Raw genomic sequence first — 25,439 nt, forward strand, 5'->3', positions numbered from 1 at the left:
GAAAGTGTGGGTCATGGCCCCAGTAGAGCCTCGTGATCTCCAGGACAAGTGGAGTGGGTCTTTTGAGGTAGTGGATCACAAGAGTGATGTCACCTATCTGGTGAAATTGCAGACCCCCAGGAACCCTTTGAGGTTCCTACATGTGAACTGCCTCAAACCTCAATTTGAGAGGTCTGAACTGACTATTCTCTTGGCAACAGATGATTGGGGGGGGGAGAGTGAGCCTCTTCATGACCTCCTGGCTGTCCAGGAGTAAGATGGGTCTGTGAAGGGTGTAAGCCTCTCCCTAACACTAACCCCAGAGCAACAGAGGCACTGTCGCCAGTTGCTCAGACAGTTTGCCTCCTTGTTTTCCTTGACTCCAGGGGTCACTCATCTGTGTACCCATGATGTGGACACTGGGGACAGTCCACCTGTGAAACACAAGGTTTACAGGGTGATTAAAAAGGTCAGAGCCAGCATCAAGAATGAGGTTTCCAAGATGTTAGCACTAGGGGTAATTGAGTCCTTCAGTAGTCCTTTGGCTAGTCCAGTGTTCTTGGTCCCAAAGGCTACTGCCCCTGGTGCCACCCAGAACTGAAGTTCTGTGTGGACTACCTTGTACTCAACTTTATCATGTTATCACGAAGATTGAAGTGCACCCCAACCCCCAAGCTGATGACCTCATAGACTGGCTTGGAGCTGCCAAGTTCCTCAGCACGTTTGACTTAATGTCTGGGTACTGGCAGATTGCTTTAAACAATGGGGCAAAGGAAAGGTCAGCGTTTTCTACTCAAGATGGACATTACCAGCTCCAGGTTATGCCTTTTGGGATGAAAAATGGCCAGCTACCTTTCAGCGTTTGGAGAATCAGGTTTTGGCTGGGCTGGAGGATTTCAGCTCAGCCTACCTCTGTGACGTGTTGAGGTCCTTGCAGAAGGCAGGCCTCATTATTAAGCCCGATAAGTGCCAAATAGGGCAAGGATCTATGGTTTACCTGGGACACCAGTTAGGGAGTGGCCAGGTGCCACCCCTGCAACCAAAAATGTATACTATTCTGTCTTGGGAGCCCCCTAACACCCAGAAAGAGGTGAGAGCCTTTCTAGCTCTCACCGGTTATTGCAGGAGGTTTGTTAAGGGTCATGCCATCATTGTTGCCCCCCCTGACAGAGCTGACCTCCAAATAGCAGCCAAGAAAGTGATCTGAACTAAGGCTTGCCAGGTCGCTTTTGATGCCCTGAAGGCAGCATGTGCACAGCACCCTGTGGTGAAGACACACGACTTCTCCAAGGAAGTTGTTGTGCAGATTGACGCGTCAGAGCATGGTGTGGGGGCAGCTCTAGAACATCTAAATGAAAAGGGCCTAGACCAGGCTGTAGCCCTCAATAATAGGAGATGACTTACCCAGTAACAAAAGTGGAGTGCAATTGAGCTAGAAGCTTTTGCTCTGGTCTGGGCCCTGAAGAAGCTGGGGCCCTACTTGTTTAGGACTCACTTCTGGGTTCAGACAGATGACAGGCCCCTCAGATGGTTAATACAGATGAAGGGTGAAAACCCCAAACTGTTGAGGTGGTCCATCTCCATACAGGGAATGAACTTTATGGTTGAGCACTGCCCTGGTACAGAACACACCAATGCTGATGGTCTGTCCAGATTCTTCCGCCTTAGTGATGATAACTCTCATGAGGTTGGGTAGTTCTCCCCACTTTCAGCTGGGGAGGACACGTGTTAGAGCTGGTATCCTTGGAATGGTTTCCCATCTTTTTGCCTCTGCTTCCTGTGTTTTTGACTGTGTGCTAGACTTTGTTTTTGCTGGTTTTGGTACTCTGGGCACTTTACCACTGCTGACCAGTGTTAAGTGCGCTCTGTGTAAACTGTGACTCTAATGGGCTTTTCCATGACTGGCATATTTGATTTACTAGTAATTCCTTAATAAAGTGCGCTAGAGGTGCCCAGTGCCTGTAAATCTAAAGCTACTAGTGGGCCTGCAGCACTGATTGTGTCACCCACATGCATAGACCCGTAAACATGGCTCAGACCTGCCACTGCAGTGTCTGTGTGAGCAGTTTTAAACTGCCAATTCAATCTGGCAAGTGTACCTATTTACCAGGGCCAAACTTTCCTTTTTTTTACATGGAGGGCACCCCTAAGGTAGGGCCTAGGTAGCCCAATAGGCAGGGTGCAGTGTATGTTAAAGGTAGGACACGTACTGATGTGTTTTTTATGTCCTGACAGTGAAATACTGCCAAATTTGGTTATCACTGTTGCAAGTCCTAGCTCTCTCATAGGTTAACATTGGGACTGCCTTTAAATATCTTTTAAGTCCAATTTCCCATTGGGAGCAGATAGAGATCTGGAGTTTGGGGTCTTTGAACTCACAATTTAAAAAATACATCTTTTGGTAAAGTTGTTTTTTAGCTTGTCAATTTCAAAAAGCCACTTTTAGAAGTGGGCATTTTCTTGCTTAACCATTCCGTGCCTCTGCCTGCTTGTGGAATCCACACCTGGGTCATACTGACAGTTGGGCTGTTTGTGAATTCCCTCTAGACAATGACACAAAGGCAGCTGGGGTGTAGTCTGCATATCCTGATGAGGCTCCTGGGCTAGAGTAGAGAGGGAGGAGCTGACACTTACACCTGAAAGGGCTGTGCCTGTTCTCACACAATACAGTCTACAACTCTCTGGTGTATGTCTGGGGTCAGACCAGGGCAAGGCAGGATCTTGTGAACAACAGAGACTTTCCTTTGAAGTTTGTCTACTCCAAAGGTAGAAATGGGTATAAGTAGTGGACCCAAAATCCCAGACTTTTAGATTTACTTCTGGATGAAGAGGAACCTCTGCTAAGGAGAAGAGCTGGACGAGGAGTACTGCCCCTTTGCCTGTGAGTGTGCTTTGCTGGGTTGGCCTGCATTTGCGAGGACAAAGCCTAGGCTCTGATGGGTTTTCATGCTTATGAAGTGTCTGTGAGGGCTTGGAATGAGCTTGCTCCCTGTACTGAAGTCTCAGAGCCATCAAAAACGTCCTCTGCCAGCACCTGGATTCTCTTGCTGAGACTCCTACCCTGCGAAGTGGTACCTGATCCAGTCCCTGGGACCTTGAAAGAAGAAGCTGGTGGAACCAAGAATGAAATCCATGCACAGGAGTCGTGCAGGAGAAAAATCGACACAGCACCTGCTTTGCGGCTGAAAAATCGACGCACTCCCTGCATCGTGGCTAGGAAATTGATGCAACACCCGTGTGTGGCTGCCAAAATTGACAGATCACCCATGCAGTGTGGCTCTTCAACACTGTGCAACGGAATTTTGCCAGCATTGTCTCTGGGTGTCAAAACCACAGTGAACCTGCGCAGACTTGAGGTTCCCGTGTCAAACAATTGACGAATCACTCTTCTGTGGGAGAGAAAAACAACACATTGTCTACCCGACCAGAGAACAAATGACGCACGGCCTCACCTGCGAGTATGGAATCAATGCATTGCTGACTTTTCCAATGCACTCTCACCCATGCGGCTTTATTTTTGATGCAAACCAGATACTTTGTGTACAAACAACACATCCATTGATTTCTATGGATTAAGACTCTTTTTAATTAAAAATTAATAACTTTGCTTGTGTATGTATTGGATTTTTGTTGTTTTGGTCTTATGTGATTTAGATAAATATTGGCTATTTTTCTAAACTGGTGTTGAGTCCCTTTTGTGGTGTTGTCACTGTATTACTGTGTGTGTTGGTACAACTACTTTACACATTGCCTTTGAAATAAGCCTGACTGCTTGTGCCAAGCTACTAAGGGGGTGAGTAGGGGTTGCCTTAGGAGTGTACTCCATTACCCTGACTAGAGTGAGGGTCCCTGTTTGGACAGAGTGCAAACTGATTGCCAACCAGAGACCCCATTTCTAACACTTGCTTATATTGGTAAACTCTGACTCTACTACTTTCAAGCTGCCCTGGCACAGTTTACCCGTTCCTGTGACCAGTTGACTGCCAATTACCTCATGTGGAACCGAAGAGGTAAAACCTGACTACCAAGGAATTGAAACCTGCTAGATGGACTGGCCTTTACTATTGGGTCTGGCACCTCCTCTCTTTAGAAAGTGGAAATGCAATTCTATTTTCATCAACATGTTCTATTCTAAGCAATCCATGTAGGACACTCTCCTTGAACCCTAAATCCTAAATTCAGAAAGCCAAAGTAGGAATCACCAAGATGAAGGGCATACACTCTCCTTGAAACCTAACTCCCAAATTCAGAAAGCCAAAGTAGGAATCACCAAGCTGAAGGGCATACACTCAGATAGTACCTTTTATCCATATCAGAATTTCATAACCTAAATATTACAAAACACTCAGTATTTGTTGTATATTTACACCTCAAATAGTATCTGAGCCGGCTTCCAGTCACTGCCCCCATAATTCAAGAGCTACACAGCAGTCGCACCGCTGAACAAATGTAATTCACGCATTATCCCCACAAGGATTTATAGGTCAGAAATTAAGAATAAAATGTTGAGACACCCTCGATTAGGCTATGGGATTACACCTTATGGCCTCCCTTAATGGACATGCAATGGTGCTATTGTTGTACACAAACTGAACTTATCTTTTTAAGAGGCAGACGTAGAATACTACATTACAAGTTCCTCCACAGAGACTATTGCACGCCTATGAAATTTAAATCATTTGAGCTGGAAGTTGCTATGGTTCGCAAGTGTTGTCCTTATCTGGTAGTTAACTTTACATCTCGGCCTTGGATAACTTTCGGAATTATGGGCCAGATGTAGGTAGGTATGTAATTGCGACTTGCAATTTGCGAGTCATAGCGACTCGCATATTGCAACTCGCAATATGAGATGCAGAAAGGTGTCTCAGACACCTTCTGCGACTCGCTATGGGGTCGCAAAGACCCACCTCATGAATATTAATGAGGTGGGTCGCAGTTTGCCACCCCATAGCGAGTCTAGGCACTCACGGGGATGGTGGCCTGCTGGAGACAGCAGACCACCATGTCGTGACTGCTTTTTGAATAAAGCAGTTTTTTTTTTCTTTTTGCAGCCCGTTTTCCTTAAAGGAAAACGAGCTGCAAAAAGAAAAAATCCCGAAACCATTTGGTTTCGTTTTTTTCAGAGTACTGACCACTGCCTACTCTGAAAAAATATTTTTTGTGGCATTCACAAAGGGGAAGGGGTCCCATGGGGACCCCTTCCCTTTTGCGAATGTGTTACCATCCACTTCAAGTGGATGTTAACTGCGAGTGAGTTTGCCACCGCATTCGCGGTCACAAACCAACTCAGCATGGCGATGCGGTCGCAAATAGGAAGGGAACCCCCCTTCCTATTTGCGAGTCGCAGCCTCAAATTGCGAGTCGGTACCGACTCGCAATTTGAGGGTGTGCATCGCGTTAAGCCTTTTGCGCCTCGCAAACTGCGTTTTTAGCAGTTTGCGAGGCGCAAAAGGCTTCCTACATCTGGCCCTATATCACATTAAAAAAACATTTTCTCCGCACTATCAGATATGATAGAGAGTATGCTAGCACATTCTCATTTTGGGATAATGCAAAGCCCCCAACCCTCATTAATCCAAAGGTGCAACGTGATTGGGGTGCTACTAGCAAAAGTAAGAGTGGGCTTTTGATGGAGATAGGTCCGGTCCCAAAATAAACGAAAAATTCAGTTTATTGTGAGAAATCTCCACTCTCAAGAGGGTACTTCTTATGCCTACTTGAGTTATGACTCAGGGATATCTGGAACCCATTGAGCAAATACCATATGACGAAAGGATGGAAAGCTGGGAACAAGATGGTGCACCCATAACTGTGGGGATGCACTATAGAATGAAACTAGAATGTAGTTAAGACTAGCGTCAATCTTGTCAAAACAACACTTTGCATATATCCCATTACACCCCTATGTAGAGTAGCTGAAACGAAAACTACAATGTGAGGAAAGATAAGTGATGTACGAAGCTTTGTGGCCGATAACAAGCCAGTTTAAAATCACCAAGTCCTCAAATGTTTAATTGATTGTTATGAAAAGCTAAAGATTAAAAACCTGTCTGCAAGTAGCATACGTGTACATGTTTAAGGATTTATAAACTGTGTTTTTCCCAAAATTACATTTAGCACACAAGAAACGATGTCCTGACACTTTTAGAAGCCTGGTAAAACTATTCCATTTTGCTTTTCTTTTCACTTCTGGCAATCACTGAGTGATCCACGAGCCTCTAGGCAAAATAAAATGTTTGTTTCTATTTTGCAGTTTGAGAACTGTTGAATAGCTGCTAGCAGGCAGCACCTGATCTAGGAAAAATGTGAAACAACAACATCTATCCTTTACATTGTTTTGATGTTGTACTCATCATAGCCTCTAGGGCAGCCTCACCCTGGAAAGAATTGCATATTTTCCTCCATTGTACCTACAAGGCAAAACCCACACACTGTTACTGCAGTTAGTTTGTGTGGGAGGATGGCATGTTCTTCAATCTTCGGCTATGTTAAATGTTGAAACTGCAGTCTGGGAGACTAAACATGAATACATTCCCACAAAAAGCCTGTGATCAGAGATACCTTTTGCAAAATACTACCTGATCTTCGACGCAGTGCTTTAATATATTAAATTGTAGTTTTAACAAAGACAACTGTGTGTTTCAAGCATTTCGATTTATTGGGCAGTAAACACATACATAAACCTACTACTTTTGTCATAATCCAGTTCAGAATTCAGTCTGCCAGAGCGACCTGTCTGAGACACCTTTCTGCATACAATTTTGCGAGTTGCAATTTGCGAGTCGGTCAGACTCGCAAATTGCAAGTCGCAGAATTTTCTGTACCTACATCTGGCCCTAGATTACCAAGCAACTACATTTGACACTTGCTGAATGATTTCATAGTCTGGCAATGAATAGGACAATACATTCTTCCCGTTGCATATATTTCCAGTTTTTACAATTTTGTATATATATTTTCAATCCGGCTTCTTCTGAACATGACTCATGCATCTCAAACCTCCAGGCCCTAGACCTTGAAATCTAACCCTAAATATTCTAGTCTTTGGTATCGACAGAAGTGAATGCTTACAACAGAATTATGTGTTAGGAAAAATACAATGCACACATTAAACTCATACACCTCTCACAGATCTCAAAGCAGTTCTTCTAACTGCTCAAGTGTATGAAGGTTTTAAGGTGTTTTAGGAGAGCTGAGGTGGGAAGAAGGACATGGTGTGGCAGGCCCTGCTTTTTGTTGCATATTAGAACATGGTCAGTGTCCTTGCTGTGTCCTTTATTCTACGCCTCTTGACGCCTGGTAGTGGACGGGAAGGCCACAAATTGCAAGGGGTGTGCTATACCTTTGGATATGTGTATTCTCAATAAGTACATGTTCACTCTCATTCCTATGCATGGATGTCAGCCTGATGCACCTGAAGGGTGTCTAATAAATCTTCCAAGTCTGCTGCAACAGGCCTCTTTCACAATCCACGTTCCTCCTCCTATCGCAGTGCCAGAGCCTTGGCCCTACCCCACTTGTGTCACCACACTCCAATGTCCATCCCGGGCAACACAATGGCCTTCCAAAACATGCAACCATTTTATGCACCATCAGCAATGCTAAATCAATAAAGCGTTTTGTAGCTCCTCCAGTATTTCGATGCTTATATAGCCTCCGCATGCCACTTGCCATACTATAAAGGCTGGTACAGCCCGCTATTCTGGCGAATGTGACCATGACTGCCAACCACAGTCACTAACCAACTGGCAACTCCTGAAGATATGTTCTATGTCTGCCTCTGGCTCCATACACAGTTGACAAGTCGATAGGGATCTGGGAAAGATCCTTTGGAGCTTCACCTGAGCAAGGTAAGCCCTGTGCTGTATGTTATGTTGTATATACTGGACTTGGGTGTTACGTGAGACCTTCCATGGCTGTAAGAGAGACCTGTCTCAGTCCTTCTGCATTAGTCGCTGGCCCATGCCCCCCACTCCCAGGCCCTTCTAAAGTGTTCTAAGGGATACAGCAGCAGGTGTGATAGAGCCAGTATTAGCCAGGTTATCAGTCGACAGCTGTTACCTGTGGTGTGCATACTTTGTATGTGTGGGTGCAGGTCAGATTCTGAGTCAGTGATATGTCATAATCTTCCTATTTCAGCCATCAACTGGCCATAGGCCAGGAAATGAACCGCTGGGATACCCCTATCATCTTTCAGATGGTCAAAGGAGACAAGGACTCAATCCTTGAACTAATCCCCAATGGTTCCCAACCCTTCTAACTCAGCATTATACACTCTACCCTGAAAATGGTCAGGTACAACTTAAGCAGATCCCAGGAGCATATTGAGGCAAAGTCAGCATGAGGCGTAGACTTCTCTAAAAACTGCTGTGGGCCGCATGCAACGAGCTACCAGATGGTTGGGGGACCACTCCCGGTAGGAGGAAAGCTTCCCTCACCATCCATTGCACATGGGGTCCAGTGGTCAGTCCCAACTGCTTCACATACTGTGCCACTAAGTAATAATGATCAAAATTTGGGGCCTGAGCCCACCCCTCTCCACTAGGAGCTGCATCTTGGACAGAGCTATCCTGCGTCTATCCTTGTTCCAAAGGAAGCCCCAAAGGATCGCATGAAGCATACGAAAGGTGCTACGAGGAACTTTTACTGGGAGATTATGGAAATAATACAAGAGACAAGGGAGTATCACCATTTTTGATAGGAACACTTTATCCTGTACTGAGAGAGGGAGTATGCATCAAAACTTGATCCGTGGACAGACGGAGGCAATGCCTTTCATCGAATTGTTGTGTGGCATGATAGGCATTAATGCCCAAATAGCAGAAAGTGCTAGTTGCTGCGGGGGACACTTTGAATGAACCAGAAATAAACAAGTCTTTGAACAGCTCATCCCTTGCCTCAATGCAGCTTGAAACTCTGTCAGCATACTAGCCATTTCTAGCCATGCCCGTCTGTATATCACTCACATAAATCAATATGCTGTCTGCATATAGCGAGACACCCTGCCAGTGGAATGCCCATGTCTGACCCTCCTGTCTGAGCCTCCGCACCGATGGCCCAATTTCCAGGGCAAATAGCAGCAGTGAGAGGGGGCAGCGCTGACATGTGCCTCTACTCATCTGGAAGGGAGCTGAGGCACACCGGGCTATTTTCACCTGCTCTGTGGCTCTGAATACAGGAGCCAAATGAAATGCTGCAATCTACAGTCAAAATCCATTTTCCAGTCCACTGTGTCAAATGCTTTTTCCAAGTTCAGCACTACACACTTCATGTAAAGCCACTGTTTAGACACACTTTCCAGTACTCAGTAGAGCCTGCCGATATGGAGTGTTGTGAACCGACCCGGTATGAATCCATTTTGATATGGATGGACCAGGTTTGTAGGAGTTTGAGGAGCCTTACAGCTATGATTTTGCTTAGTATTTTATAGTCTATACCTAACATCAATAGTGGCCTGTAGGAAGCCTGCTCCAAGGGGTCCCTCCTTGGCTTTGGAAGTGAGACTAACAATGCCCCACGGAGTGTTGGGGGCAGTCATTCTACAGTGGGGACAATCACATATAGTTCTAACAGCTTTGGTACCAGTAAAGCTTCCAATGTTTTTTAACATTCAATCGGTAACCCATCCAGTCCCGGGTTCTTTCTTGTAGCAGCTCCCCGAATGGCACCTCGGATTTCCTGTTCTGTAATGGAGATGTTAAGCTCTCCTTTCCCTAACAGCTCCCTGGCAGGGTGTGTAATCTTGCTGAGTAATTATTGGATTTGGACCTGGTTGTTCTTCTGTCGGGGGGAGGGAGCTAGGGGTCATATACTGACTGATAAGAGGTGGTGAAGGCTGAATGTATGTGAATTTGGCTAGAGGCAAGCTGTGTCAGAGCTATGCGTATCACTGTTATGGGGGTGGCTACAGCAGCGTTCTTAAGTAACCATGCCAGTAGCCAGCCTGGTTTATCACCCTCGGTGTGCATCTTGGCCTGGTATGCCCTAAAGTCAAGACACTGCAGCAGTTCTATGAGGTGGGAATGGAACTCTCTTGCTGCAGACAAAGGTGGTCTCCACTGGCCTCTCAGCAGGGTGAGCTCATGCAGTATTTTCAAGGGCACCTAGCAAAGATTATGTTAATGTCCATTTGGGGTGGAGCGTAGCTTGTACACCCACTACAGTATGTGTGTAGTGACCTTGCCTCTCCACCTTCAGTGCCTCCCTCTCTGCCAACCTAGAGGTAGCAGTGCCCCAATTGTCTATTAGGTCATTTGATAGAGTGGTATTAATAGAGTCCCGGAATACCAGATCTTCTAATGCATCGGGTTGAAATCACAAAGCTGGTACTGAAGAGAGTGGTTTTAGCTGAAGTGGATTATGATCTAACAGGGTTTTCCCAAATACGTTTTCATCTGGGTAGTATGGTGAAAGAGAAAGCATTCAAAGCACACATAAAGCTCATGTAGCAAGTCATCCCTAGTGTTGGGATACACACCTGCCATCCACTAGGGACCAATGTGCAAGCCATTGGGGAAGGTAAGTCGCAGCAGCCACCACAGGAGAGATCAGCAAAGAAGAATGTGATCAGTCCAGCTGCGGGGTTCAGTACGCAATTAAAACATCCCCTATAATCTTGGTTATGTGTGTTCATTTGGTCAATATGGTGGAGAGGAGCACGGCTACTGTACCACATTTAGATACTCCCTAGTAGTATAGGTTTGCTTTCCAGTTGTCCCTCTCCAAGAACATAACCTCCTTCAGGGTATATGTTGGACTCAGAAAGAGAGATGCACATCGTTTTTTGCTTCAGTGTCTCTTATGTCTGATTCAGATGCTGCTTTAATTGCTCTAGTAAAGAATGTTCATTGTTTTTAAAAGGAGTGTTAATCATACACTATTGGCAGTGAGAAAATTCACATTTGTATTTGAAAGGTGATCTGTGTCCTGTCCCCCACTGGCCTATTTAACCCTTGACTGTGTACAAGAAAGCAAGCCTTGGCACAAAAGGACTCACCTGTGACAGCTATTGACTTTGGCAATGATTTTATTTTACCAAAGTCTGTGCAACAGTGCAGCTGCAATGCAGCATGACTAAAAATAATTAAAAAGAAAAGAGCTATGATGCATCCTGTGCTAATGCTAATTAAAAATGCAAAGTGAAGTGGGGTCTGGGATGTGTCAAAATGGATGGAGGGCAGTAGAAAGGGATGCTGATGGGGTTGAGGACAAGTAAGACATGGTGGGGTAGCACATGGTAAAAGGGGGGTGGGTGTAAAGGGTGGGGGAGGGAAACGAAAAATGGAGGGTGGGCAGTATGGGGTGAGGAGCAGGCAGACTGGCTGGATTATGGGAGCATGTGAGAAATTGGGTTGTTGATTGACAGGGGTGTGATCTGGGTAAGGCACAAACAAACCCCAAATTATCCTGTGCCCTTTGGTAGCTTGGCACATAACAGTCAAGCTTAACTTAAAGGTAGTTTGTAAAGTATTTGTGCAACACGTCAAACTGTAAAACAGTGGCAACACCACTCAAAATAGATCCCACACAAGGTTAATGAAGTGAACTTAATTTAACAAATTAAACATAACCAAAAAATCAAAAATCCAATAAACAGAACTGAAATTATGAATTTTCAAAGAACAAACTGTAAAATAGCACATAGAAGCAAGAAACGTCAACCAGGGATATCTGGTTGCGTCAGACCAGGGCAAAATCAAAAGTTCAAGGTGACTGCGATGGAGCACGGGCTGGCTACAGGGACCGAGTTAGGCCTGCTGAACCAAAGTATTGTAAATATTGGTTACAGAACATTGCATGGATATGAAACAAAGATGCATTGTGCAGCCAAAACGAACGCATCAGTTCCGATTTCTCGTTGAGGATCCTCTTGACTGGGTTTAGGATTCGAAGGATGCTTTCAGGGATGCGTTGCACTGCTGAGGCGATGCATCATTTCTGTTGAGCGAGGAGGCTGCGATCATCGTCGAGGCTGCCATTGACATGGGATGCCAGCCCTGTTCCAGAGAAGTGGTGTGTAGTGGCGATTCTAAAGGTAATGCTTTGGTCCCAAGATACAGGTCTGCTGCATTGGATCTGACCCACACAGTAGTGGTAATGCATTGGTTTTGCTCCACACATTATCAATGATTCATCAGTTCTGCTCCCGCAGCAGATTTGCCTCACTTTCACTAGAGCAAAACACCTTAGGCCCAGTTTCAAGGTTCCAAGACTGAGGTGGTACCACTTGGCAGAACAGATTCACTTTTTTATGCCCCCGATACTTCAGATCAGGAGGCCAGCCAACTAGCCCTTATATTCACTCTGGGTACTGGGTTGGAGAAATGTAGGCTGAGTCCTTCTCACTCCCAGGCAAAAGGACAGCACGCAGCAATTCAGCACAACAAAGCAGAAGTCCAGCAGAATCACAGTCATTCAGTAGCACAGCAGTCCTTCTTCCTGGCAGAGTACCCACATCTCCAGAAGTGTACTAAAGTGGTGGTGTCAGAGGTCCAGTCCTTATATCTAGTTGGGCCTTTGAAGTGGGGGAGACTTCAAAGACATGCCTTTGAAGTGCACAGAGATACTGCCCTTCCTGCTCTGGCTACAGACTCAGTAGAGAGGATTATGCAGTTTGTTTGTATGTTGACAGGACACAGTCTATTCAGTTGTAAGTGAGGCTGTGCTCTGTGCAACCCTCTCACCCTGCCAAGCTCCCATTGTGTTTGGCTGTCTCGGGGTAATGCACAAAACCCAGCTGTCACTCCACCCCAGACATGTGATTAGAGACAGGCAGCAGGAAACAAATGGCTGAAGTAAAAAAATGCTGACTTTCTAAAAGTGTCATTTTCAGAACTGCAATTTAAAATTTGACTTCACTGTGTGCTGTGATTTTAAATTGTGATTCCAAAGACACCAAACTTGGAAAATCTATCACGTCAATTTGGAGGTTATACTTATAAAAGGTTCTAAGACAACTCCAAGGTTATCCTAGGGGAAAGATAGGCCTTGCAGTAGCGAAAAACACATTTTAGAGTTTTTCACTATGAAGACATATAAAATTTAAAGGTACATGCCAAAATTAAAATACACTGCACCCTGCCCTTTGTGCTATCTGGGCCTACCTCAGAGGTGACTTATATGTATTAAAAAGGAAGGTTTGGGCCTGGCAAAGGTTTACTTTGCCACGTCGACATTACAGAAAACTGCCCACACAGGCTCTGCAGTAGCAGGCTAGAGACATGCTTAAAGGGCTACTTAGGTCTGTGGCAGAATCAGTGCTGGATGCCCACTGGTTGCATGTAATTTACAGACTTTGGGAACATGTAGTGCATTTAACTAGAGACTTATAAGTAAATTAAATATGGCAATTGGGAGGATGCTAATGTTACCATGTTTTAGGGAAAGAGCACAAGTACTTTAGCACTTGTTAGCAGTGGTAAAGTAGGCAGAATCCAATGGCCAGCAAAGTCAGCAAAAGCAGGAGGTCTGTAGTCAAAACATTAGGGGACACCATACCAAGGATACCAGGTGTAAAATGTGGCCCCCACTGCCCAGCTGAAAGTGGGGAGAGCTATCAAACCCCTTGAGAGTTCCTTTCACTAAGGCAGACGAACCTGGAGAAACCATCAGCATTAGCATGGTCTAGTCCAGGGCGGTGTTTCACCATAAAGTCCATTGCCAGTAGGGAGATGACCAACTTCAACAGTTTGGGATTCTCACCCGTCATCTACATGAAACACCTGAGGGGCCTCTGTTCTGTCCTACCCGAAAGAGAGCACCAAACAGGTATGGTCTCAGGTTCTTCATTGCCAGACCACGGCAAATCTTCCCTCTCTATTGCATTCCACTTCTGTTCTCTGGGAAATAACTTCCTAGTGATAAAAGCTACATGTTTATCCAATCCCTCTTCATTTAGCTTTGAGAGCACAGCTCCTACTCCAAGCTCAAGGCATCTGTCTGCACAATGAATTCTTAGGAGAAATCAAGAGCCTTGAGCATGGGTACTCTGCACATGGCCTCGGGCGTAGAACTTTGCATTGCTGGTGGAGTTTGCGGAATTCGGGCACTTTGCACTATGCGTAGTAATATGGAGTTCCCAAATTCCGTAATCTGATGCGGAGCAGAGTTTGTTCACATGTGCAATGTTAGGTTTTGGTGGTCTCTTGCGAGTGCCACAATACTCTAGGGCTACTAGTGAGCACGTGCAAGACTTTGCGTTTGTTCATGCTGTTTCCAGCCCCGTGCACAAGACTTTGCATTAATCCACACTGCTGCTGGCTGTGACAGTGGCCAAAAATGTCTTGCTCGCAAGCGCAAATGCACCTGAAGTAGATTTTCTACTCAAGATGCATCTAAATTAAATCAAAAAGAGTTTTGAGTGGATTTTCTTCTCCAGTGGACCCTTCAAGTTGTTGTTCAGATTGAGAAGCCTTTTTTCTTTTTTTAAACAGGAAGGAAGTGCCCCAGAGACTCCAAATTCCTGTTTCTGTTCTCAAGGCTCCTCCCACTGCTTTGTCCATCTCCTGACCACTTTTCACTCAGATATTGAGGTGAAAGGATCCCTCTCTTTGTCTCCTGGATATACCTTTGGATTTGAGGACTTTGTTTTTGTGAAATCACAAAAGTAAGTTCCAAAACTATTGAACAACGGTGGTGTTTGTTTGCTTGGGCATGCACCAGTATTTCTTTGTACTTTAATTTGATTTAAAAAATGTATAGTAGCGGGTGACCTGGAGTTAAAGCATTGGCTTAGTTATCTATTTAGCATTTCATTGATTTTTCATCTTTTGTAAAAATTGTTGCACAGCTCAGTACCTGTCCTTTTCTACATGTTTGTAACATGTGTCATATTATTTTACTAAGTGGCCTAGATTCCCAAAGGTCCATCTTGAAAGCAGGCCCAGCACTAGTAGTCACCAGTGCATGAAATAAATATTTCAGTGGTATGTGTTTTTAAAGCTTGATTTAGGGCAGGGATGACATTGCATTAAAGTTGGCTATTGTTTACATTTCATTTTTTTTGCAAAATGTGTACATGTTGTGTGATAATATTGATGTCATAGAAGGATGTGTACTGTTGTTGTGAAATTTGTAAAGCTCAGTTAATTTTATTTTCATTTTTGCATTGCTGAATTATTGTTAGTGTTACCACCATACTTCCTTATGGCCAGTGTGTGTGTGTGTATGTGTGTGTGCGTGTGTGTGTGTGTTTTTGTTATCATCCACCATGTATCTTTGTTCTTCATGCCAAATGTCCAGAGGCCATTTTGTGCAGTCTGTGTCCATAGGATTTGCATGTGTTCTTTGTTTTGCATGCCTCCTTGTTTAGCAGTTGTTTGACCATGTGTCTGGTGGCCATTTTCTGCATCCAGCCAGTTGTCCCTTTGCTATAGGCCTGCATCTGTTCTTTGTTTGTCATGCCTCCTTGCTCCTTGTTGTTTTTCCATGTGGGTGGCAGCTCTTTTGTGCGTCCAACCAGTGTGTCTTTGTCATAGGCTTGCATGGGTTCTTATTTGGTCCCCATGCCTCCTTACTCTTTGTAGTTGTTTGACCATGTGGCTGTCAGGAATTTGGCCATCCAGCTAGTGTCCCTTTTCCATTGGCTTGCATGTGTGGTTTTTGTTTGCCATGTCTCTTGCTCCTTGTTGTTTTACCATGTGGTTCGCAGCCATTTTGTGCATCCAGCCTTCGCCATAGGCCTTCATACAAACATTGTTAATTATTGATCATTTGTTTATTTCAAGTGTATATTTTAATTATTTATTTTAATTTTCTATTTTAATGTTGTATTCTATTTTTTAATTTAATTTCTTATTTTATTTTTCTATTTTAATTTAAATTAATTTAATTGTTATATTAGTTTATTTAATGTTTAAATTTTTTAATTTTAATATTTCTTTTAGTTTTTTTATTGTTTTGGATTTCTTTTATTTTTTTTATTTTTTTATTTCATTCTGCATTTTGCCTTGATCCATCCATCCATCCACCAAAGGCGCACAGCTGCACTACAGCATTTGGTTTCTTTAGGTGTAAAATAGCTACATTTCCTCCTTGACACCCTGGCTGCTGTGATCTGAGAACAAATCAGCAGAATAATTCATTTTTTAATGATTATTCCATTTCCCCTGGACTACCTTGCCACCGTAGGTTTTTAAAAGATTATTCTATTGACCTATGCACCTTTCTCTAACTACCACAGGTGCCTCCTTTAAAACAGATTGAGATAAAGCAAAGACCTCTATCTGCATGTTGTGCTGCCTGAATTGAAATTAAATTTTATGGTGTGATGGTTTAGTTTGACTTTACAATGTTTGATTAAATTGGTATTTATTACACAAGTAACCAACTGCACTAAGATTGCATTTGTCTGTAGTATTTCAACTTACAATAATGCCACGTTTCACTAACTACATGTTTTTCTTGCTTAGTTGCTTTTAGGTGCACAGGAGAAGAGATGTCACATTACCTGTAGTACTGCCAAAGAGAAGGCCAAAGAGAGGGCCTGCACAGTTAAGTCCTCATATCTCTTCTGCTTGTGCATCTTAGTTCCACTGCCAACCTAGAGCTTTAAGATGGCCCCCAAAAAAGTTGCTCCCCAAAAAGTGGTCAGTGAGAAGAAGCAGCTTTCTACCTGTGGTGTGCCGACCACAGCCTTTTTTGGGAGATGTGTACCTGGAGGAACCTGGGAGCATCACTCCTGTATATACAGCACCACCCTCACCTAAGCCCAAGACCATGTCTGTCAGTGAGGCAGTCACTGCAATTATGGCAATCCCAACAAGCAGTGATGTGAAGTTGGCTTTGTCCCTTTCACAAAGTAGTACCCAATCGTTTAAGGAAACAGAGCAAAGTGGACTGCTGCCGCAGCCAGCAATAGTAAATCTTTCTGAAGTTGGAACAGAACAGGAGGTTGAGCTTCCTGCCAAGCAAGACCCTCCTCTTTTAGAATAAATGGCTCCCAGATCTCCAGCGAGAAAAAGGAAGTGTAATACTCCACCATCTCCTCCAAGCACCAATTCTGATGGCAATGATGGAGACATGGAGTGGACCCTGGCAGAGTCAAGGGAAATTAAAAGTTCCAGAAAGCCTTAGAATCATGGAAGGGAATGATGGTGAGGAGGATGATGACGACAAGCCAGTCATTGTGGAAGCTGGCACAGAGGAGTCAGACATTACTATCCAACCTGCTTCGAGGGATGTGGCATAGGCAGCACCACAAGCTCCAATATTTGTAAGGCACCAGCAGAGACCTGCACCAACCCTTACCTCAGTAGGCGTATGCACTGCAGAGGGGCAATTGACACACACACACCTACCTCCAGTTCCTCTTCAGGCATTAGTAGTGACCCAGTAAAAAAAGTACTTCTCCCCAGTTTGGGGCTTTGTTACGATTAGCAAACATGAGGAGAACATTGCAACATGCTCCATTTGCCATGCGAATGTTCATCAAGGTAAGCCTGATTCACATTATGGTACTGGAGACCAGGCGAACCATATGAAAAAACATCATGCAATCCGATAGGAGGTGCACCTTAAAAAAATTGCTGAATGTGGTTGAGGAGAGAAGGTGAGGAGAGCTTGGAAAGATCAGTTACAACTGGTCAAATCAAGGTGAGGAAGAAAAGGGTGACATCCTCACACAAAGCAGCACAGTCCCCAGCAGTGCGCTGGAATCACCTGCCTCAGTTACCTCACAATGGTACATGAAGACACAGAGTCAGATGGAGACACCATGGCATACGGTGATTGCACCACAATGCACATCTAGTCTACCACCATCTACATATCAAAAGTTGCCTGCATCAGTGGCCCCAGAAAGGAAGAAAATCCAGGCTCTTATTACGAGCATGTTTCGCAGGAGGGGTCCTATGAGCGCAACCACCCAATGACACATTTGTACAATGAGAAGCTGGCAAAAATGTTAACGCTTGACCTCCTCTCTTTTGATTTATTGGAAGGAGTGGGATTCTTAGAGTTTGTGGCAGACATCTGCCCAAAATAGAAAGTTCCAAATCAGACCTATTTTGCCCTAGTTGCTGTTCCAGTGCTGCATCACAATGTGCTGCAATTGTTTGAACAAGCTTTACAGCAAAGTGTTGTCCACATTATCAACTTGACAACAGACATGTGGACCAGTTGTCAGGCTACTGACTGCATGTGCATCACTGCACACTGGAGCTCTTTTTCGGGGGGTAAAGCAATAGTTATCTACAGGTCTTGTCCCAGAAGAAATTTTTAAGAGCATTCGGCGGCATGCAACAGTAGCTATGTTCAGCATGGAGAAATCACATACAGCTGCAAACATTTTGGATGAACTTAATAGCAAGGTGTCTGAATGGCTACAACCCAGAGGTCTCCAAATTGGATTTGTTGCCACGGACAATGGCAGTATCATAGTAAAGGCCATGTCAGACTCTGGCTGTTTCAGAGTCCTGTGTTTGGAGCACTGCTTCAAACTGGATCTGCAAGACTCTCTAAAAAAAAAGAAGACATACTCAGCAACATACTGATCACCTGCAGATGAATCCACACTCATTTCAGCCATTCTTTTGAAGCTCAGAAGCAGTTGTGGATTGTTCAGCATGGTAACCGAGTACCAGTTAAAGTCCTGATACAGGAGTTGCCAACACATTGGAACTCAACCTATTATATGTTGCAACATCTGTTTGAGCAATACAGACAGATCAATTACTATGTCAGTGTAAGAGAGGATGCAATTCGGAAAAATATGACTAGTTATGCAGACAAATGGAGCCTAGTCAAATGCCTATCACAAATGCTGCTCCCTTTTGAGGTTTTCATTCGAGAAGTTTGCAAGCAGGACAGAATGATGGGCCAAGCTATCTCGTTGATACATCTTCTACAGGAGCAGCTAAAGACGGTGTCTGAAAGGTTCATACTCAGAGCTGTGAATGAAAACCCAGAAGCGCATCCCTTAGTTGAGAGCTTAAACATTTGCTTGGCTTTTAATGCAAGGCTACAAAATGACATTATCTCACCCAAAGAGTACATGTGTGCCGCCCTACTTGATCCACCCTACAAAAAAGATCCTTCCACTTTCATTCCTTTTTCTGAAGGGGATGTTGCAAAATGCAAGAGGTGGATTGTTGAGCAAGCCAGAGAACTGGAAGAAGAAAGGCTGGAACGTAGAATCCAACTCTGCAGCTCTGGGGTGCCACCTTCAACTTCCAGAGAGGGCAATCCTGTCTCACAGCAGTCAAAACTGGCAACAAGCATTCTGGCAACTACAGCATCAGAAGAATTGGACCCCCCCTCGCACTGGCTTGGTTTCAAGTGACAGGTCTTAAGCCCAGTGCAGAGGCAAAGGCAAAAGAGGGCAAGTAAGTGGCAGTACCAATGACACTTCTGAGGATGTTCCAGGAGTATCTGGATGACCCAAGAGAGGTGTATATAGATCAAAACCCATTGGTGTATTGGTATGGGAAGATGTGCCAATAGCCAGAGCTCAGCAGGCTGGCAATAAAGTAGCTGGCTTGTCCTGTAGCCAACGTACCTCCGGAATGTGTGTTCAGTGCAGCTGTTGCAGTTGTAACAATGAGAAGATCAGTCTCACACCTCAAAACGTGGAGAGATTAACCATTACTAAAATGAACCAGCATCTTATACCACCTGAAACACCATAGGAGGAGGAAGAAGATGATTGGTCAGAATCAAGTGTGTTTGCTGACCAACTTCTGGATGAACCATCTGAGTTTGAGATCAAACTCTACTTCTCGGACTGAGTTTGCCAGTGCCACTACAGAACTTTTCAATTATTTATCATTGAACCTCTTTTCTTCCATCTTTCTTTGCAAAACAAATTGCTAGAGGAACAATATGTTCTGTTGGATTTATGCTGCCCCACCATTTTTTAGTCACATTTATGGTCAGATTGAACCTGTTTGCATTGAAGAAGCCACCACACTCTCTTCAAGTCTTTAGAGATAATAGCTACCTCCCATACATGCCATTGCCTATCCTTTTTTTGCATCACAAAACAAGGCTTCCCCAGAAGATCATTGTTGAAAAGACTGCCAGTGACCATACAAAATTACAATGTGTTACTACCATCAAAGAGCAGATATTTTGTTCAACCACCGTGCTTGGATTAGAAGAGGTAACTACTAACTATTGCACCAATTAGCGGTGATATAGTGAATGATTGTGAGTGATGATTGATGATATGTTTAGTGGCTGAGAGTGAGGGAAGGAGTTAAACAAATTTGTAAACTTGTTTCTGATGATTTGCAATCTTTGGGGGCTGATGGGTGATAATTTTTTCATGAAAGTGATTGGCCTTTCAAACTTAGTGAAATTTACCTGCAGGGTCCTCTTCTTTTTTCTGGTTCCTCAGACAAAACCAGTCACTTTAGTTACCACAAACAAATCTGAACAAAATATTCCAGTTCTGTTTCTCTATTTTTTTCACTGCACTACACAGGTCTACCTTGCTCACATTGGGACTGTGACGGAGTTACTCAGAATCAGGAGGAGGAGGATGGAAGGACTCATGGTGGGAGTACCTCAACAGCTAGAAAAAGAACAGTATCAACTTCACAGAGAAACCATGATGATGGTGAAGACTCTGAGACCTAGTACTCACTCAGCTTTGTGGACTGGAGAGAGTTGCATTGATTTGGGAAATGCCACTGAGTATGTGTTTGCTGCACTGCTGGCTCAACATGAAACTCTTCTTATGTTCTTGCTCTGCCCCTCTGAGTCTTTTTTGGTACACTCCTGACTCCTCATTAGTCTTACTTTGCTTCCTTTTGTCCTTCTCCTTTACTATGTAATACAGTTACTGTTTTTTTCTATACACACACACCTTCTCCTAATCCTCTCCTGTATGAACAAAACGTGATGAAAGCTCACCACTCCTGCTTACCTACTGAACATGTTCAGCCAGTTGGTAACAGACATTCCAAGAAGGAAGAATGGAGATGCACCACCCGATTGGGCAATATAGTATCATTTTCCTTTTAACAATCATAATTATAAGAACTGGGTGGGTTAACTTCAATCCTCCGTCATTTGTATTTTTCAAACCTAGAAGACATAACATTTAGAGATATACTATCTTGCGACTCTCTCGGGCAGAAGGACTGTTTGCAATGCATTTAACTGAACTGTGAAATATTTAATCCCTTCATCGTTTCCTTCCACAATAGATTGATGATTGGGTGCTGATCAGCACCCTGATGAATATTGTCATGGTTTCTTTTGTGTAGTGTTTGTCTTTGTCACAACTTTCCCCAAATCCTCTTTCCCATGCATTCATCAGGCCCCTAACCCTCTTCACGTGGGCTGCGTGATTTGTTGAGATGTGACTTAATTTTACACCATACATGGATCACACACTTCCTGGGGCGGATGTGGTGAAAACAACACTAACTCACTGCATGACCCTCTATTACCTGAGCAATATTCCAAACACCAGTCTCATCAGCATCATCATTACGGACTTCGGTTGTGTGTTGCGTAAACGCTTAACCTTGCCTAACCACTCCTGACTCTGAGCCCACTTCTCCTGACTCCATGATTTCATTTCCTAAGTTTAGTTTTTAAACACTAGCTCCCCACCATTGCTTAGAAGAATTTGATATCATTAGTTTGTATGATCATATCAGGTCTTCTTTTGTTATGTGTCAAAACTGTCATTGTGGTACTCTGGTCTCTCTTTTCCTAAGGTTATGATATAATATAATCCACTAACTCTCTGTTTACTTTTAATCTAGTTGACAGTGATGGCTAACCCTTTGATAAATCCTGCAGTTGTAGTTTGCATACGTGAGAGTGGCACCTTCTGTCTTTCCTGTTAGCGTGCTAGCCTGCTACTACTACTTCCACCCCCCTAAGATGCCAACTTGAGAAACATCCTGCAGTAAGAAGACACCCTCGCTTCATCTATTCAGGTAAGAGAAGAGCTGTGGATTGACGTGAACTTGTTTAATTAGTAATCAACTTCTACTGAAGAATATGTTGTTTGTGTGTATCTAGGTTTTTGTAGGCAGAATAAGCAATGGCAATCATCCCAAAGTGGTCAATATAGTTGCAGAGGGCAGTAGACCAAGGGTATAAGTAAATGTCATACACTCTTATTAGCAGATTTAAAAAACAGACTACACTAAAAGAAAGCAGTACAAACTAAAACACCAAAATGAACATTTGAGGCATAAATCAAGTAAAACAAATTATCGCCTTTTATTTTTAACAAATAGAAAACCCACCCTTTCCACCCACAACAGGCCCAGACCTCTCCCTAAACAAATAGCCCCATCCCCAAAAAGTCCAATGAAAGTCTGAAGTGAAACCCGGTCCCAACTCCCTTCCAATCCTTACCCACCCACAACAAGTCCCTCCCAACAAAATAAAAAAATTAAAAAGGGCTCTGAAGAGGGCATTGTCTATTTGGGTCTAGAGCTGGTCCAGGCTTTGCTTTATCCTGGTGAGCTGCCTCTCCATAACGTACATTCGCTGCAGGACATGGTGGATCAGAGCTGTAAGAGCGGGAGGAGGTGGCAGCAGGTGCAGTCAGGGGCCCTGGCAGCAGTACTGGCGATGTAGTGTCCAGTAGGCTGGAGGCTGGGGCTGGCGTGCTGCTGAGGTGGGTCCTGGGTTCAGAGGCAGCTATTTCCCCCTCTTCTTCCTCTGGGATCACCAGCTGCTGGTATTCGGCCTGTATACTCTCCAGCCTCTGCCGCCGTTATCGCCTTCCTGGTGGGTGGTGCTGTTCAACCAGCAGGAGTAGCTCTATGAGGAATAAAAAAATAAAAAATACAAATTGTAATCAATGCTCTGAGCAAACACTTATTCAAAAGTAGGTAGCGAGTGCCACAGTAGCAGTACATTGCTGGTCTCCTAGGAACATTGGAATTTGATGTGATTATGACTAGGAGAGTCACAGGGCCAGTTTTATTTCTTTACCCACATATGCCTCACATAAAAAGCACTGACTGTCTGGTAGAAAAAAATGAAGGCAGAATAACACCAGATAAAAAACTCTGATTTTTTTTTTCTTTTAAAGGCTTTTCTAGTAACTAAACAGACACTTTCTGTGGAAAAATAAATACTAATTACCTCTCATTTATAAGTAAGACATTATGCAATACAGAGTGCAAGTTGTTGTGCCAAATTAATGGAGGCATGCTAGCCAGCGCTTCAAGTACTTTGCTACTGTCTGCAGCTGGGGGAGCTGTAAGTGACAATTATATATCTTTAATTCCAATGGCCCTGCTCTTCTCCAAATGACCTTCACTTAGTTTCTACCCTAACTCCAAAGAGGCAGATGAATAATAAATAAGATACATCACACATGTCATGTACAAAATGCAAATATATTATCCTGTTTGCCGTAAGTAGACAGTGAGGAAAATGATGCACTGCACTACAGGGAAAGGAACAGGCAATAATCAATTGTATTTGGCACATTAGTCACAGAGTATCCCTTACGGCGAATTTGAAATCATATTGGGCACCTACTAGTCCCACTTTGCTCACTAGCCTAGCCCACCACCACAAATTCCTTCCAACAAATGCATTGACTGGGCAGTAAGGAAAATTAAATTGACTTAATCCACTGTAAGGTAAGGCAGAGGAATTAGGTGGGTAGGTCACTGATCATCGATTCATCATGTTCCTATAGTGGCGGCTGCCAAATATCTCTGCCGCTGCCGCTCAACTGGCACTCTTCTTCTGATAGTGTTGGTGTCCCGGCAGTCCCTGGGACACCAGCACAGGCCCCCACACAATCCTGGCACTGCTCTCATGTAAAACCTAGCATGACAGGAGCGTCAGGTTTGGTATGAGTGGCTTGGTCTGCCACTCAGACACTGCATCGGAGTCTATGCAGTTTCTCCAACGTGGCTGTGTAACTTGGCTGGGTTGGAGAAACCTAAGTGCACATGTCAGTTTGGTTGGCCAAAGACAGCCGGCCCAACTGACCTATGCACTTAGTGCACTCACTCTACTCCTCCTCCTACCTCCCCCCTCTTAGTGGCCAAGCCCCACCCCTCTGGCTGAGCCAGCACATGAAATATAAAACAATAGTAAACTATTGTTTTATTTTTCAGTTGCTGATGCGTAGCCGGGGGAGCGACTCTCCTTCGCCATTGCGAAGGAACCACCCCTGGGTCGCTAAGCTTTGGCTTATTCAATCACTGTATACATGAAAGTCTAAGGGAAAAGTCTGAACAGGCGGAAAATAAGTCTGTTATGGAAAACCATGAACTATATTTTGGAAACACTTCATATTGATGTGGCACATGCCAAGAATGGATTTTTCAATTTGTTTCATAGGAAAGAATAAAGGAGTGAAGTACTAAGAGGTGATTGAGTGGTTGAAGGGAAGCACACCTTGTGTGTTCAGTTTGCAAAGCATTGAAAACTTTGTAATTGCCACATTAACTGAAGCAGACACACATTACACAGCCAACACTGTAGCATGAATTGAACCATACTACACTTCTTCAATCCTGGGTGGCAGAATGCCGTGGGAAGGGAATGGGTTGACAGATGATGGTGGGTGGGATACATAGCTGTCTCACTTAACAAATACAGTGAGTCAAGGGATTAGAACACTAATTAAAATAGCCCCCACTTTAAACCATAGCTTTGATAACTATAAAATAAAGTAAGCGAAGTAAGTGAGCTGCATGCCCCTCTCCAGAAGAGCTCCCATGTTTATTCATCCAAGCAATTATTCAGTCATCCTTTCATTCGCCCTAGTACATTCACCCATAGACACAATAAATTAAGCCTTACTTTCTCTCATCCAGTCTTTCACCAAAATTCACAATCCATTATCCATCCATTCAGTATCCACTATACATCCTTTGTTTCAATCATCCTTTCACCCGTCGATCCATTTGCCTAATACTCACCCATGCACTCTTTGACCCACCCACTCATCCTTTCTTTTCGCTCATTTCACCCATCCTTTCTATTAACTGTCCAATCTTTCCCATTTCCATCAAGCCATATAAAAATACTAAAGTTGGTAAAGGGAAAAGTTAGGGAAACAAAAATAATAAATAATAGGACTAACTGGGATGAGCAGAGCCCTCAGCATTGGTGCTGGTGGTCGGCGTTTCCGCCCCAATTCTTGCCGGACCCGTCTCTGTGCTGCACCTTTTCTAGCTCTTGGGTGCTGATATAAGAAATAAAAAAGATAAACAAAATAGATTAGTGGTACGGTTAATCTCCACAAAATTATTCAACAGGCAAATGCAGTAATATTGTACTTATCTAAATCATTTAGCTTATGCTACTAGTATTATCAACTATTGTTTAGGAGGCTATAATCCTAAAACCCCTTTTTCCAAATTTCCTTACCAAAAAGTACTCTTGAAATTAATCCATTGCAATGAATGATCTTTGATTCTGCTATCATTTCTCAACCCCCTTGATGGACCAACTCAGTCTCCATTTTTTGTAATGCAACTAGTAGTGGTGACTCACCCAATTTTTGTGCACTAGACCTA

Source organism: Pleurodeles waltl, chromosome 7 (genome assembly GCF_031143425.1).
Source record: "Pleurodeles waltl isolate 20211129_DDA chromosome 7, aPleWal1.hap1.20221129, whole genome shotgun sequence".
NCBI classification, from domain to species: domain Eukaryota; kingdom Metazoa; phylum Chordata; class Amphibia; order Caudata; family Salamandridae; genus Pleurodeles; species Pleurodeles waltl.